This window comes from Bombus flavifrons, chromosome 6 (genome assembly GCF_040668555.2).
Source record: "Bombus flavifrons isolate JBK064 chromosome 6, iyBomFlav1_principal, whole genome shotgun sequence".
NCBI lineage: Eukaryota > Metazoa > Arthropoda > Insecta > Hymenoptera > Apidae > Bombus > Bombus flavifrons.
In genome coordinates, this window is record NC_138447.1 from 10,836,361 (window position 1) to 10,852,970 (window position 16,610).

Genomic DNA, 16,610 nt, shown 5'->3' on the forward strand with positions numbered 1-16,610 from the left:
CCTTTACATTAACATCTAAAAGCGTCCGCGAAGTGAATCGATCGATGGGTTTGACAAAAAAATCTCGTCGAACGATTGGCTGTTTTCTGTGTGAGCAATCGAGTCCGGAAGGCGGGACCTAGAAGCGGCAAGGATTGTGGTAAACATTTGCCTAGTCATCGTTTGAACGGATCGGTCGGAACAGAAGAAGCGAAGATGGAAGAGGATCGCGCGCGATGTCCCGATTACGCTTTCTATTTTCACCGAGCATTTTCGCGAGCGGTGTCTCGTTCGTCGTTAATCACCGCTAGTCGTGCGTCACATAGTAAATATTTCTGGACGCGGCGGTAACGCGCGCGGATGGCCTGAGAAGATCGCAATGAAGCGTGAGGACGCGTTCGTCCAGGTACGGCCGTTTTCGAAGAAACGAGGCGAGCGCGTGGCGATTGGTCGCGAGACGCGCGGTGGCTAACGGTAACGCACACTCGCGCGAACACGCGGTGCGACCGGTTCGATAAACGCACCGAAAATATTCGCGCGTTACGTGCGTCCGTGACCCAAAACTGTCCGTCAATTCCGATCTTGGAGATCGGGACTGACTAACGAGCCGGAGGCGTTCAGTGACGCGAACTCTCCGGATACAGAGTGTCGATTAAATTAGACGAGAAGCCAATTAGAATTTGCTGCCACTTAAACCACTCGACGAGCCGGCAATCCCATCGCAAGCGTCGATACGCGAAGCATTCATGGCCGATCCGAGTCCTACTCAACAGTTAGTTAGCTCTCGTTCTCGGGTCAAATCGTTCGGTTTTTTTCTTCGTGATAATTGGCAACGTCTTCGTGTCCACGAACGAGGATACTCATAACTTTGCGTCTTCGACGAATCTGCAATTCAACATTGCAGTGCGAAGCAGGTCAGCTGCGTGAACGGATACGACTATTAGAATCACAAAGTAGTTGTTAGACATCGTGTTTGGCGCCCTTTTACGAAGGGCGCCTTCGTCGCTGCGCTTTTCATTACTTCATTTCCTTTCAATTGGAACTCGTTAAAAGGATCGGTCGTCGGTACTGGGACGCTAAGCGTGCGCGTCTTCTCCCCTGACGTCAACGATGCCGGCGAGATACCCGGCAGGGAATGGCGGATGAAACACGGCGCAAGCGTAGTGATATTCCCTTTGAAAATTTATCCGTTTGACAAATTGCGACCGATTGTACATGCTTTGGCTCGGAAGATTACACAGTAAGAAATGAAAGGTCGCGAAGTAAACACGGTTTCTAGAACGAAAAACGTTTCCTAATGCCAACGTGGACGGACCTTGAATTATACACTGACTCCTTTATTTATGCGCTCCCACGAACGGAGCCTAAAAGTAGGCCGATGCACCTATAAGTTCGTTAGGATGAACCGGCTGGGTTTTAACTTATGCACACAAACTGATCGAAGGCGACCCGCGAAAGCAAACGAACATCGACGTTCTTGTGAAAACACCTACGAGCGTTATACACCACGACGATTTTAATTCTCGTTGTGACGTCCAAGTTTCCATTTTCGTGACTGTTTCGCAACCACCTCTGTATCTTACTTTATTTCTTTTTTTTTCTTTTTTTGTCATTCTTCAATATCTTTAAAAGGAAAAGAGAAAAGAAGGGAAGGACGATACCTTTGTTCCGATCCGTTAGATGTCACCAGGATAACCGATCTTTCGTAGCAGTTCGATCGATTCTCCGATTCTTCCATCGTTCTTTAAGCAACGACGCGTCGCACTACGCATTCCGATGTTCCCGAAGAAATTGTGAACGGCCGTTGGCGTGATTTCGCAGTCGTCGTGTGTTCCATTGCAACTTGGAAACCTTGCCGCGGCGAGCAACAGTCGAACGAGCGGCGCGCGTAACATAATCCGCGTGACCGATTTTGCAATCAGGAACGAAAGTGCGCGAACCACGGCAATTGACTCGTTATCGGCCCGTTATGGTGAAATCAATTGCACCGCGCCAGCCGTTTTACCGTGTCTCTGACAACCAAAGACCCATAAAGTACATCAATATTCATAAAATCCACCTTCCTCGCGCATAATTATCCCCAAATCAAACGGAGTTGTTCGCATACGCGATTCACGTTGGCTCTACACTTTCTCTATCCGTAGTATCACGTTTCTTGATTCCGTTTATGGAATTTTTATCGATCGTCGGCCGAACTCTTATTATCCGAATCATCGAATTCGCGTGAAAGCGAATCGTCGTTGTTATATCATACAGATCTGTCCTATACGTCCTTTTATTTCCCTGTAAATGAATTTTCTCGTATAACGATACGCGCAGTTTTGCTTTGGTACATTGATTAAAAATGTGTCAATCTAAATGTGCGTCTTTCATAATTTCCCTTTTGTTCTACGCGCCATTGTTCGGTTACAATGTCCTTCCTTCCTCTCCAGTGGTCGCGGAAGTAAAAATGTTTCGCAGAGTGCATGAACCGGTTGTAACCTCTTACGAGCTCGTTAAAGCACCATTTCAGCCGAGCGGATGTGCTCAAATCTGCTTCTCCGAATATCAATGTCCGCCGAGAACGTCGAAACGAGAAATAATTGGTACCGTAGAGGGACGATGAACCTTTATTATCTGCCATGTACACGAGTCCTCCTGTCCCCCAAACGAACCGATAAGCTGCGTCGTGTCGCATGCGCGCGCGATGCAGTGGAATAAGCCACGCACCGCCATTACGCACAGACAACACGCCAGGCTATGCAGGGTGGATACTTGTTTCAGTCAGCGAAGCGAATTCCTGGCGAGGTGCCTATCGAAAGGTGCGATTCCTGTGTTTGGCTTTCGTGGCAGGAATCGAATGTATTGTATTTCTCCGTTTCGCGTCTGCTGCTGGATCGTAATTTTATTTTCGGCCACCCTCTACACTGTATATAGCGCGGAAGATTTCCGCGCGAATGTTTTCTATGTGGGAAAGTTTTCCAGTAACGATTTGTTTTCCAAGGTAATGATATATTGTATGACACACGTCGACGCTACGCGAGATAAAGAATGCGAAACACAATCCGTGTTGGATACGTTCGAACTGACTAGATCAAATTTTTGCAACGTCGTCTGTTACATCTAATTTCTTTATCGTTGGATGGTCGACAGTTGACAATCTATGAATTGACTTAGGTCGTGTATATACAGCGTGATAATAATATGCACAAGCGACCGTTTTACGTGTATCGTAACTCAAACAACGAGGGTTTCATAATCATCTCGAACTAAAAATCATAGGGACGCGGCGAGTCCAACGATGACCAGGCCTGCGTGCGTTCATGCAATAAAGCGTGGTCGTTGCATCGAGCTACGGCTGTTGTGCTTGTGTCCATCGTTATTTCCTTTGAGTCACAGAGTTCGGAACGGCTACAACCATGCACCGATTCCGCTTATATTTATACCACGATCTAAAAGCGACCAAGAAAAGAATATCTCCCTCTTGTCCGAACGTTGACCCACGACTCGCTGATGATCCGTTCCAGGTCGGTACATTCATAGACAGAGCTGTTTTCCTTTCTTATTCGGCTGCGAGCATCTTTCTTCGTAGCTCGCAATCTCACCCTTCCACCGGTGTCGCTTCAGCCCTCGGTGCTACTCGTCATCGTAAAAAGACAATGCCCTGGAGATGAGCCAAGCCGAGCCTATAGACCACTCTCTCGTTCGAGCACAGCTACCTATCGCGTAGGAGACAGTCTATCCCCACCTCCGATGCCGTCAGTTACTCCGACATACGCGTGTCATGCCTCCACCCCCTCCAACCCCTCTTCCACCTCTTCTGCTTCTTCGTCGCCTTGTTTTTCTTCCTTTCTTTCCTTTTTGCTAGCCGCTCGCGTAGAGTAGCCGCGATTCTATCGAGTTCGTGACTGTCGTCGATCCATCGTACAAAAGCCCAGACCATCTGCTGGTAGACACACGTGTGCCAAGTCGACCGTATCGCGGCAAAACTGTTCGCTGCTTTCGCTTCGATCAGACGGACGTGACGTCCTCGTCGATGTCGTTCGTTTCCTCTCGATCTTCTTCGCTCTTAAGAGAGTTCTCGTTCGTGACAATACGAACCGGACGATATCTCATCTCCCTTTCTATCGAATCGAATGCCACCTTCGGTTATTCCCTTTCGTTATCACTCGCGTCTCCGGCGAGACTCGCGCAGCCTGTCCCGGAAACGCTCGATCACTTTCTACGCGGTGATCGTGCTCCACGTAGCGTCTCGTCTTGGTCACTGATTCTGACAGCTGGAAACTGGGTTGCGTGTGCAATCGTCGCGATCGTTGAAACAAGCATCGGGGAAAGTGGCTGAGCCAATAGCAAGCAGAGAGGAAAAGGGGGTGCGCGATATCTGGGGTCGTGCCGCCAACGATAAAGTCGATCACGGGACTTTTTATGGGCGAGCCTGTAAATTATTGTTACATCGAGTTTTTCAAGTCCCTGCGATTGACCGTAAACACGGACAGGAGGGAATCGCTTTCATTGATTTTATCTGCATTCCCCGGGTAGTAGCGGACTTTCTATCGTCGATAATGCCCGCGTTATTTTCACCGGCTGTTCTGACGATCGATCGAGGTGGCCGGGGGGTGTCCTGGTAACTGAGCAAGACTCTCTTATCTCTTCCATCCAGCGCGTCCATCTTTTGTTTACTCGGTTGTTTGTCCAACGACGAACTCGATCAGACCCCAACTATTTGATTAAACGCGACACCAATCGCCATGGAAACCGGGTCAAGGATATTGTTATTAAATTCCCTCGGAAGTTGCAGCGAGAAGAAATTTCTGCGAACGGTTCTTTCCCATCCGGAGGTGGAAGAGGAATAGCCATTTCAAGCGCCGGCACGAAGGGGTGGATATTAACGTGGTTATCTTCTCGACAAGCTCGTTTAAGATGATGAAATTCTACGATGAGCTTCGTTTATGAACTACCAGCGCGACAGGCTCAGCGTGAAACTCAATAATCGACTTCGCATCGGGAGAGTAATACCGAAGCAGAAGTTGCCGGAAGTGGTACGGGTCGAGTTACGAATTTGATAAAGTCGCCGGCAATACGAGCCTCGTTGTAGTACAGTTTGTTTAAGAATTAGATTTGCTTTACAATCCAATTAATCCCTTTACAACTACAAAATATTTCCGACAAATTTCTGTATCATTCACCTTACGTTTCTGGTGACACCTGAACCCTTTCTATTAATACACATAAGAACACGTGAAAAGGAAGTGAAATCCCGCGGTAGTATTATCCAATTTCGCTGACAATCGCTAGACGTGGCATTAAATGGCTGCGTTTTTAATAGCGCACCGACCGATTTCCTGTCGGCGAGTATTCGTTCCCCTTCTATCCGTCATATTCCTGTTGTACATGCATTTGTATACATATTCTAACGCGGAAGCTTGTGCTTGGCACGTCTCTTTCGCTGTAAATTACGCATTGTCCATCAACGACCTCCGTGTTTTTTCCACCGCTCCTTGTAACCTCGTCGTCCGTTTCCACTTCACTTCTGACGAGCGGCGAAGTCAGTCACGAGCATAATCTACGTTCTCATTGTTTTTGTCCGCGTGAATTCTAGTCTCGTGAGAGACGAAGGAAGAAAGAGAGAGAGAGAGACAAAGAGGAACAAAGACGTTAAAAAGCGACGGCAATATACGCTATATGCAAATAACAATTCTCCTTGGACGAAACGTCGCCGGCCCTAAATTACCGCTTTGACCGCTTTATTGCATTCGTTACGTTCTTGGTTGTGGTCGTTATCGATTCGCCGACCATCAAAATATGCAATCCATGTTGTGCGCGCCGCTTTTAAATGCGAGATTTCTTCGTGGTTCCCACCAATCTCGCGTCCTGTCGCGTTTACATAGTTTCTCGAATAGATCCTCCGTATCGTTCTGCAGCTCACGTACAATCACAGCGGAGAACGTTTAAAGAACGCCCGGAGCTATGCTCGACGAGCTGTGCAATCTATTTCGCTTTGCGCGAGCTATATCGTTCGCGAGTAATGAGATTTCATTTGTAATCACAGTGGAATGTAACCAAGCGGATGGCAATTTTATTCGATATCACAGTGTCAAAGCGGAGTCCCTTTCGTTGACATTTACCAAGTTGCGGTATAAATAAGCGAGAATGTATTCTATATGTTGGAATTAATCGACTGCCCAAACCTACCACCTCTTCAACTATGAATAGCATTCAAATGACTTCTTTCGTGACCTTGCTGCGCGTGTTTAATTATTCTTCGACACAAAAGTACGAGTATATTCTCGTTTGCAGATTATGGAACACTGGCTAGTTTTCTACACAGATTATTTGTCGCGACAACTTTTCATCGAGACTTTAGAAATTTTATGAAGCCAGGAAATCATTTTTTCTCGTACAATATACGTTTATTCTTCCTTGAAATGTACCAATAAAAATTCGCTGCATCACACATGAGCATATGTATGTATGTATTTACGTGCACTTATATCCGCAGATTTTAACTTTCTACTACTCGTTCATTTATATTATTAATTGATCATTCAGCGATATTATTTATTCGAAATAGCACCGCTATTTGAACAAGTCAATACACAAATTTCACGATCATGAACAAAATAATCTTCTAAAATACCCATTTAAATTGTTCGAAAACAAAAAAAGGAAAAAAAAAGAAAAGAAAGAAGATTTAGAAGATTTAGAAAGAAGATGCATCATCTCGTGGATGCAAGTATCAGGAACGAAAGGGTTAAGGAGTTAACAGAAACAACAAAGCAAGAGGATACCCAAATAGTAGACTACAACCTATTCTTGAACGGCCTCGAGGGACCAACTAGTTTCATACCCATAGACCAATTCACCTTCCAAAGGATCGGCTACCAGCCAGACTAGTCGGTCACGAGGGACAAAGACCCGTCGACCGAAAGTCGTGAACGGCTGCCAACAGGCGAATTCCCGAACAAGGTATCCTTGATCCTGGCGCGGTTATGGAACGCGATCAGAAACGGGCGCTTAGGGAACGAGGCCAGCGAAAGGAATCATACACGCGGTGCCGAGGTACAAACAAACGTGCCACGTTTTCCCATTGGTCGTTGGCCATCGGCCGACTCCGGCAGACCCGGCGTCGCCCGCGGTTTACGTTTGCCGATTACATCACTATGAACGCCCTTCTCTTCTCTGTGATAATCTCGCGAGAGCGCGTACCAGAGAAACTGTCGATGGTTACGTGTTCGATTCGGTCTGTGTGGAGGAGATCGCAAACAGGCTCCGCGCACAATACAGCGCTTGTCTTCGTGTGCATTCACATATCCATTGGGATATGTAAGTACGTTTCCCTGAACGGTGGACCTTGAATGGTGAGCGGTCGTATATCGCGTGGATCAACATTGCTCCGTTTCTTCTATGTATCGTTTCTCGTTTCACGCCTTCTGTAAGTTACTGGGACGAGGAGAACGAGAAAAGGGAAATTGCTTGGGGCATCGTTTCCTGATGGATTGCGCGATTAGGAAAGGATTTCATTTTGCTAGGCTAACAGAGGGTAACAGAGATTTGCCTTTTTTTTATAGAAGGAATGTTCAGGTGTGTTTATGAACTTGTGAGCTTTTTCGAGCTTCGTTAACTCTCTTGTTTTCTCTAGTCTATGTATCTAGGATGATGAAGCATAATATTAGATCATGAGAAGTACAATACGTCGTTAGAGGCTAATGATAGAATCATAGACGTTCTTGAAAGTCGATACGTTTCGACGAATTGCTTCCTTGTCGTGTAACAGGCAAACGAAATGATGGATAACTGGTTGCAATTTTGAAATAATTTTCGGACGAAATAATTAAAAATAGTGATTCGTGACTTGTGGAACGAGTCACGTTACGAAGATGGAGGTAAAAATTTATCCATCGGAATGGAAAGGAATTCCTCTAAATAAATATCAAGCTGACATTTTTTTGTAGTTTCCTTGTAACTAAAAATACGCTCGGACTTATGGACTCGTCAGACGTCGAACGGAGATAGAACTTTTGAAACGTCGCGCATACACGCGTCGAGAGAGACGAAGCATCTGGAAAAGCAATATACAGCAGGTACAAGATCGTTCGCGAGGTGACTCGCAGAAGATGGTATCGTCGATGACAAGTCTACTAACTGGCATTGCAAGACTTACAGGCTCGAAGTAACTAAGAGGCTCGAACGAAACTCGAACTATTCCTCTACAGCTTCTCCGGTTCGTCACTTTCAATCTTATCTCCAGCGAACTAGTCAGCAGGCGCCAGCGTATTTAGTACTCGGCAACGTAACCAGAATATGTCGAATCGTATTTTCGAAGGTGATAATACAACGTTTCAATGACAGACGCGACTCATGGTTTGTCATTCACACGTTTATTCATCTCTGTTCGCATGGGTTCCACGGATCTTGTCTTACGATGTCGCAAAGACGTGAAGAAACGCACGTCGAAGCGGCGGCTTTCGTACATTATTTATTCGCTCGTACATAAGTCAACTGATTTCCTTGTTTCCATGGAGACCGTCTTATTTCAACAGGATAAAAAGCAGTCTGTCGTCGTCTGGCGTTTTATTAGGTCAAGTAGAATCGCGAATTTACTCGGTGTCTCGTCCAGGTTTGCTTTTGCAGTTAGCCTCGTGATGCACGCGCTTTTTTTAGAAGCGACAATCATTCGACGCGCTAGGCTTGACCAGAAAGAATCTGCCAAGCAACCACAACCGGCTGGCGGTCGTCCTAGAAATAAAAGATTCGGTTTCGAATTCGGGCCCGGCAAACCTGATCTGCCCATTCCTTTTCTCTCGAATATTGCAACACACGCGAAACGAGATTACGCTCGATGGAGTTCAGTGTGTTCGCCCGAGTGTCCGAAGGTCGGCTTTTGTAATCCCTCGATCGAACAGCAATATCTGTTTGCAAATCGAACCAATAAAAACTCGATGGAACTGTTGATTGTCATTTTCTTGAAATGTCGGGTCAAATATCCTTAAATATCTACGTATTTAAGTACGAGGACACGCATACGGAAAAACGATATATCTGAAGAATCCGCAAGAAACTAGTGAAATTTTCGAGAATTATTACTCTGACTGGAGCTTTGGATTGTAAAAAAACGCATTTGTTTGCTGTTGTGATAAAACTTTAATCACGCGTATATATATATATATCATTAATACTCGTATCGTGAAATTTTCTATTCCGTTTCTTGCTATTTGCTTTTCAAGTTTCTTCATTCAGAAAAGATTCTTCCAATGAAATTTTGCGTGCGAACGTTGTACTTAGCAAGTCACGAATATTAATTCATAATTTTTCTGCGATTCTTGCAAATTGTTCTTTAGCTTTCCATTAACTTGACTGACTAATATAGAATTTTTATCAATTAAGCAGTTTCTTGATAATCCGAGTCGGCCATCGTGTTTCGTACAAAGCCAGCAAGTTTCGAAGTTACGAATGAAAGTATACACAGCATATGGTATTCTGTCAACATTGTTCTATTACATTTTGAATTTTTATCCATAGAATGCATATTGTGCCGATAGTTAAACTTTAGTCCGGATCAGTGGAACAAACGAGCGTCACCTTCGATGTCTGTTCCCTTTATTCCGCAACTAATGCTAATGTATTCCACATTTCGCTCGTTCCGACATCCGTTTGCTGTTTACCTTGCAGCGATGTTCTATTTGCGTCGCGTTCGTGTCCCGCGCTGCGGCATAGACGAGGTAAAAGCGGAGCATCGGTTTTTACATTACTGGAGGGTCGAGATCTCTGTCTTTTTACGCGACGTGCTCCAACAGGGCGTGGAAGCAAAAGCAACGCCACGCCGCATCGCAAAACACCATAAACCAGTGTTACTTTCTGCTTTGATCCACGCGCTACAGCAAGGAACGAGGGCAATCGGTAAAAGTTTGTCGGATCGCGGCAAAAATCCGAGCGTTTTTCCATTATCTGCAATTGTATCGGCTTTTTCAGTTTCGACACGCGTACCTCCGTGACTTCGTGGCCACTTTTACGCGACGGTGAAACCACGGAGCGAATAATCGCGGACCGATTCATAGGTCGGCCTTGCGCCAAGTGGCCGAGATATCGTCGTCGAAATCGAATCGCGAAACGCTACGAATATATTTACACGTTCGTCTATCACTCGTAAAAATAACATTTCGTGAAATCCAGCGTGTCGCAGACGTTAGATGGATCGAACAGTAAACGGTCCATAACTCGTTCTGACAAATTGTGTACGCAAGAAGATTGTCAAAGTGTACCAACGCGCGATTTTGGCAACAGATACGGCATAAACACTGTGTTTAGGAATTTCGTGAATTTCTCCGAGTATATTAAAACACAGTCGCAATTATTTCGCAATTATTTCGCAATTATTTCGCATTTAATAGCGACTCGACGTAGTCGTTCGTATCAGATGCAGTATACCTGACTAGCGTTTTCGGAATAAATTTCCATCCAATATCGATGCTCCAATCTTAAATTTTAAATTTTCTCATTACCTATTTCTTTTCGAATAACGGTACACAACGATTATCATCTTCTGTACTGGTACCAAATTTACAAATACGAATACATCGTTATCGTGACACAGTTGATAACGTTCTAATTCTATTTACGATCTACGTATATGTACTACTCGATCCTTAAACGCGATTCTACTATTTGGTAACTTAGCAATCGTCTAATATTACGGACGATCTGGTTGATCGCTGCTATGATCATTTTCGAAGAAATCGTAGATTGATCGGCGTAATTAGCAGCAATGGTCGCGCATCCGCCGGCTCGTTTGTTTCTCGCGGTATTGCGTCATCATTACGTTTCGCGTCGCCACGTTCCGTTTTCCTCGGCCACTCGTTTAGAAAATGGCCTCGGGAATTAAGCGACGACCAGTCATGCACAGGAGTTTCCACGTATAGGGGACCGTATTGTTCCGCGCGCGCGAAGGCGTTTCTTATGTAACGTCGTTCCATGATGAAAATTGTTGGATGTTATCTTCAAACGATGCTTGTCACAATTAGGATAAGATTGTATATAAATATTTTGAACCTTATAACGTACTTCTCTAACGATCGCCGGTCGTTTCTGATGATTTCTGGTGATCAAATCTGATCATCTAGATATTAAACATTGGTTTATCCTTTAACTAACGCGATTTCGTAACAGTATCGTCGTGAGTCATGATAGAAGATTTATAAAAGACATATAGGAAACTTAATAAAAAAGATGACGAACAACTGCAGAAATGATATATCATTGATTAACCCCTTGTTTTATAATATCGAGATGCACGCTCGGTGTAAAGTGGAATCTATGCATCAAATACAACGAAGATGGGTCGTATTCGCAAAACTCAATTTTCATTTTATTTCAGCTTCTAAATTAGAATATTGTAAATCATCGAACGCAAATCGTACGTTATATCTCGTTCTTTTGATCAAGATAACGTATTAACACATTAAATAGCTAATGCTGATGTATATACATACTCAGAGAAATATAAAGCGAAGGTTAATAAGGTTAATTATAAGCCTAGTTGTCTATTTTTACCTGGTTGGTACGCTTATATTGGAAAACATACGCGTTACTTATAGAATGATCCAATACTTAACTGGATGACAAAATCGCTTTTTTTCTGCCATATAGTTTGATATACTTGATATTAGAAATTTTTGATATCGTTATCGGGTTAACTCGGTGAAATGATACGCAGAATGTTGTGACAGTGTTTACAAATAGTCAACGAGATCGTGCACAAGATAGCGGGCGTGGATTGCAAATGTTTGCTCAGAGCCGGTTACGTTAGCTCCGCCTTCGAGCGAGAATCTTTAGATCGCTGAAAACAGAAGCGAGGTCACCCGTACGAATTTTTTATCGATCTACAGTTCGCCGTACGAACACTCATCTTAAGTCGATTCGTTTTATCAACCATTCTGTATCTGCATAAATCCGTAAATTTACCATTTCCGGTGTAGGACTTTGCTCGATAACGTTATCGATAACATTCCATCATCGATGCAGATTGCGCAAACAGGTTGCGTTCTGCGTGCGCTATAGAAAACGACGGAAATAGCTGTGTACTCGGAACATTCGCAAATCGGGTTAATTACGATTGTTTAATCTATTTGATACGCGGAATGACATCCTGTTTCAAAGAGGCTGCACGACAATGCATTTCACGTTGAAACCGAAAGTGACTTCCGTACTACGTTCGTCCCTCGTAATGTACACGCGTACAAACATCAAAATAATACTTCATAAATTCTCTCCGTATTTGTTTAATATATTCCAATCCTATTATTCTTCAGACGTTTCTAAAAATACGATTCGTAAGATTCACGGAGACTGGTACGAAAGTAGTAGCTTATCGTGGCCACGGATTAATCGTCGATTTATTGTCGACCTTAATCCGCCAGTGTTAACTGTTTCCATCGAACGTGTCAACTGGTTTTCGATATATTCCCCGAGCGTTCGACTTCAGGCCACAGGTTTATCGACTCGCCTGCGCATCGGTCGGTCTCCTCGTTACGAGAGGATTTACTTTACGTAACCGTAAGCATGCGGCCGCGAACAGCAACTGTGTACGTGCTCGACTGGTAATTCGAGAACGCGACGCTTATCGCTTTATTAGCCGTTCTTTATTGCGAAGACGATCCGGTTGGCTGTCTCCGGAGGCTATGACAGCAACGAGAAATCTGCTGTCGCGCGGACAACCGGCCAATTTCTCGAGGAAAGCTCCACTCGAGCCACTTGGACCGTGACGCAATAATAGCAAACGTAAAATTGAACATCGATGATGTTTCTCCCATTCTCGATGTGTTTGTTCGCGTTGTAGATATAGTAGAATTAGATTCCGATCTGGTGGAAGATATCGCGGGAAGTCGTATCTGCTCGATTTAATCGATCTCGAGGTTGATTCGAATCTTGGAAAATAAAGCAAAATTTCCTTAACGAGCGATATGTACACCGCTGTAATTAGGGACAAAAGCGTACGAGAAAAGACAATCCACGAAACTTTTCGTAATTGGATAGTCAGAAACGCTTCCTCTGTGAAGGAGGAATACTTAAATATTTCAAAGCGTTTGTGAATGTCATAAAGTAACAGAAGTGCATACAAATATGGGACGCTTATAGAATTAAGAGATGGATTTGCGCCATACTCGAAATGATTCACGATAAACAATTCATGGATTGCGCATAACCACGAGTTGATTTATTTTTGCTCGCGAATAGATCAGCGGTCTGAAACGTGTTCTTCTCAATCATTTATAAGTTTTCGAGAGACATACGCAGCTTTTCCTCGGAATTTCTCGTTTTGCCTTTTGCTCAAACCAGTCAGTTACATCAGCGCAGATTAGAATATAGAAAAAGTTAAGGACAGTTCAATTGGCGAAGCAATCGCTTAACAAGATAAAATTCTAATTCTAGTTCTATCCGATCGATTGACTTTTTCGTTCCTACACTTAATAACCTGAACACGACTTAACGTTGTAATTACTAGGTAAAGTTGACCAATGAACGGATCGTGGGTCGTTGGAAAAATTGTAATAAAAATTAACGAGTTCCATTTAGATCAGTCGATGTGTTTCTATCATAGACAAGATACGAACCTTTTTTACTGATACCGTTGATTAAAAAGCTTGTAACGGAATCAGCCTATATGGAGTTTTTATATTGTTTTTAAGCGGCGGATCTGTCTTTGAAGTATAGTAGGTTTTCCTAGGAAGCACTATGTGCACTCCCAAGACAAGATAAGGCGTTTCTTAGAAGATTCATGCGTAAACAGGCGATTTTACTGACTAGAACGAGCCGTGGTTTCTCTCTAAATAGATACAAAATGGAATAATTTAACGAGGAATACATCGTTTTTCTTCCAATTTTCTTCACCTCTTCTCACCGTATCTATATTTAATATCAAAGGGTTTACTTCTGTTAATAAATGAATTATATTCATGAAAATAGTTTCCATAAGAGAAAAGGTGACGAACAGACATAGCGATCCTCGTACGTTATCGGAAAAACTTAGATTCTTCGACACGCAACTTGGTAATCGAAAAGTAGCACCGTCCTGTCACGGAATTAAAGTCGATGTCGTTCGATAAATTCGATGGAGACGCGGCGCGTGTTTGCTTCGACGCTAAAAAATTTCCAGTCGCGGGCATTCTGAAATCAGCAGAGAACCCGGCCAATATCCGCTTGCCGCGATGCGTGATGTTTTGGCGCGCTGTAAACTGATATAGATAAATCGCGAATCGAAGGTGGCGGCGCGTGTCGCTTCGACAACTGAAATAGTTTTCAACTCGACACCTCGGTGAAAATATCCAGTTGACGAAAATAGATATTGTTGGAAAGGCCACTTATTTATATGATTAGCGGCTGTTGACTATCGTGCGATATTGTTGGAAAATATCATCTACCAAGGTAATATCGTAAACAGCTATCACTATCTTTACGACGACTAATCGAGCGATCGATGACGTCGATGAACTGCATTCGTGCTGGAATATAAGTATTCTGTCGGACATTATTAATTCGCCTTCGTGACGAATGGTAATCAAGCGGTTCGATGTTTTCCCTGTTCGGTAAATCGAGAATTTTTCATGCGCAGTAAGAATAAAACAATGAGCCGAACTGTTTGCGTCGTAATTACTTACGCGATGAATAACACAGCCGGCAAAACAGATGTACAGATTTCTGTCCTAGTGGGACGTTAATTGTTAGATAACACCAGCAGACGTAGTGGCACCGAACGAGAGGCGAAAAAAACAAAATTCTTATCGGTGCTCGAGAACGCGTTTATCACTGGCAAAAATCGTAAGAATATTTTATCAGCGAAACAAGCAATTAACTCTACGTTAAGCCCATGGTATGTACTGGATGAAGAATATATAGAGTTTACACGATATCCTATATATCGTACATGCGAATCGCATAGATTTTCGAACGAGCATTGATAACGTGGTTTGGTTAGCTACCTCTACTAGTGACATTGCTCGTTAACGACTTCGTCTCCTTATGTAATTCTCCGCGTTTCCCCGTTTCTCTTTTTCTCCCTTTGCCAGTTATTAATGGACTCTCTAACAAAGTATTTACGTTATAAATAAGATTGCAGCGAGACGACGACTCAGATTAAATATAAATCGAGCGATCACGTTGAATCGAAGAGATGCTTCGAATGACCTAGCTTTGTCTTGGAGTTCTGCTTCGGTAACAGTTGGAACGCTTTTTCGGGATTATTTCAAGTATACGATCGATACGAGCTAATATTTTCGTTACCTTTGCACTTTTCAACGAGTGTTTACGTTCTTTTCTAGTCGGATTCTTGTCCCAGTGAAACCTTTCTTCTGTAAGTAGAATAAGACGGCCGGGCGCTGTCTAATCAGCCAACCGAAGAAGCAGTGGATCGTCATATTGTGAAGTAAATTGCAACAATAGCCAAAGGTATACAGGGTATAGTACTGTGCGAACAATTGAAAATGTTTTCTAGGGCATGGATGGTTCTGTGACGTAAATCTTGACGTAACGAATAATCCCTATGTAACAGTAGTCGACCACACTAGCTCATTCATGCGCTTTCTCGAATACGGGTCGCAAGTCGTAAGTGGAGCACGGCTCTTGAAAGCACGTGCTGTCACCGGGATAACGAATCGCTCCGTCAACAGCGGCATCTCGTAAACTCATCGCGAGCACCTTCGAAGCCAAACAAAAACTATCTCCCCATATCGAACGCCCACGCGATCAACCAGAAAAGCTCGACGTGTGTAACCTTCGACGAGCTCGATATCATCGAATCGTTGCCAAATATCTTTACGCAAGATTCGCGTATTCGCTCGTCTACGGATCAGTGGTTGAAGAATTGGCTGAGCTTTGAGGCCGCGTCATCGTGCATTCGACCGACGACGGAGACTTCCTGTGTCCGTCCACCCACGACGACTACGTTAGAAGACGCGTTATCACGCGTGATTATCTCTGGCCACAGACGAGCCGCAGAGAGTTGACGAACGTAAATCTGGATCGTAACAACATCGAGCAGCGATATATACCACTGGTAAAGCTTGTAGCCTTGACATTGCCCTCGGTTACCTCACGCTTATGTAATTCAACGCAGCCAACGGACCAACCACGTGTTAATGTAGCACACGCCTAATGTGGTTTGCTGACGTGGTTGCTTGCTCTCTCTCTCTCTCTCTCTCTTTCTCTCTTTCTACACTTCCCTAGCTCGTATACGTGCACGTGTATATGCGCTCGTGTCACGACACAGGGATGCACGTCGCGTAAATCACGGATGCGTTCACTGTCTCGATCGAGGGGAGCGTGTCTATCGTTGTCGTTTAGGAGGAAGGAATCGAACGAAGAAGAAGAAAAAGATTTATTGAACGGAATTTAATTGATTGGACGTTGGTCGAACCGAGCAAACGGTTCAAACGAAAGGCCACTGCACGGAATCTCGATGGAAACCGATCAACCTCCGACGCAACGGTTTTCGATTCTGGAACAGGATATTCGAGTTGTTACACGCGAGGATGCACGGCCACTCTTTGAACTCTGACTTTAAATCGTGTAGCGAGAGCGGTTTAGGCGTTTTCCAGCGTCATCGTGCACAGAGCTCGTTAATAATGTTACCGAAGCGATGGCCGATTATCGCGGCGCATCAT

At 44.1% G+C, this 16,610-nt stretch overlaps 1 protein-coding gene across 1 annotated transcript in view; it reads left to right on the forward strand.

Moving 5' to 3' along the window:
• Nucleotides 1-16,610, forward strand: part of LOC138180989 (uncharacterized) — a 54,122-nt gene that overhangs the window by 14,373 nt on the left and 23,139 nt on the right. The window lies entirely within an intron of this gene.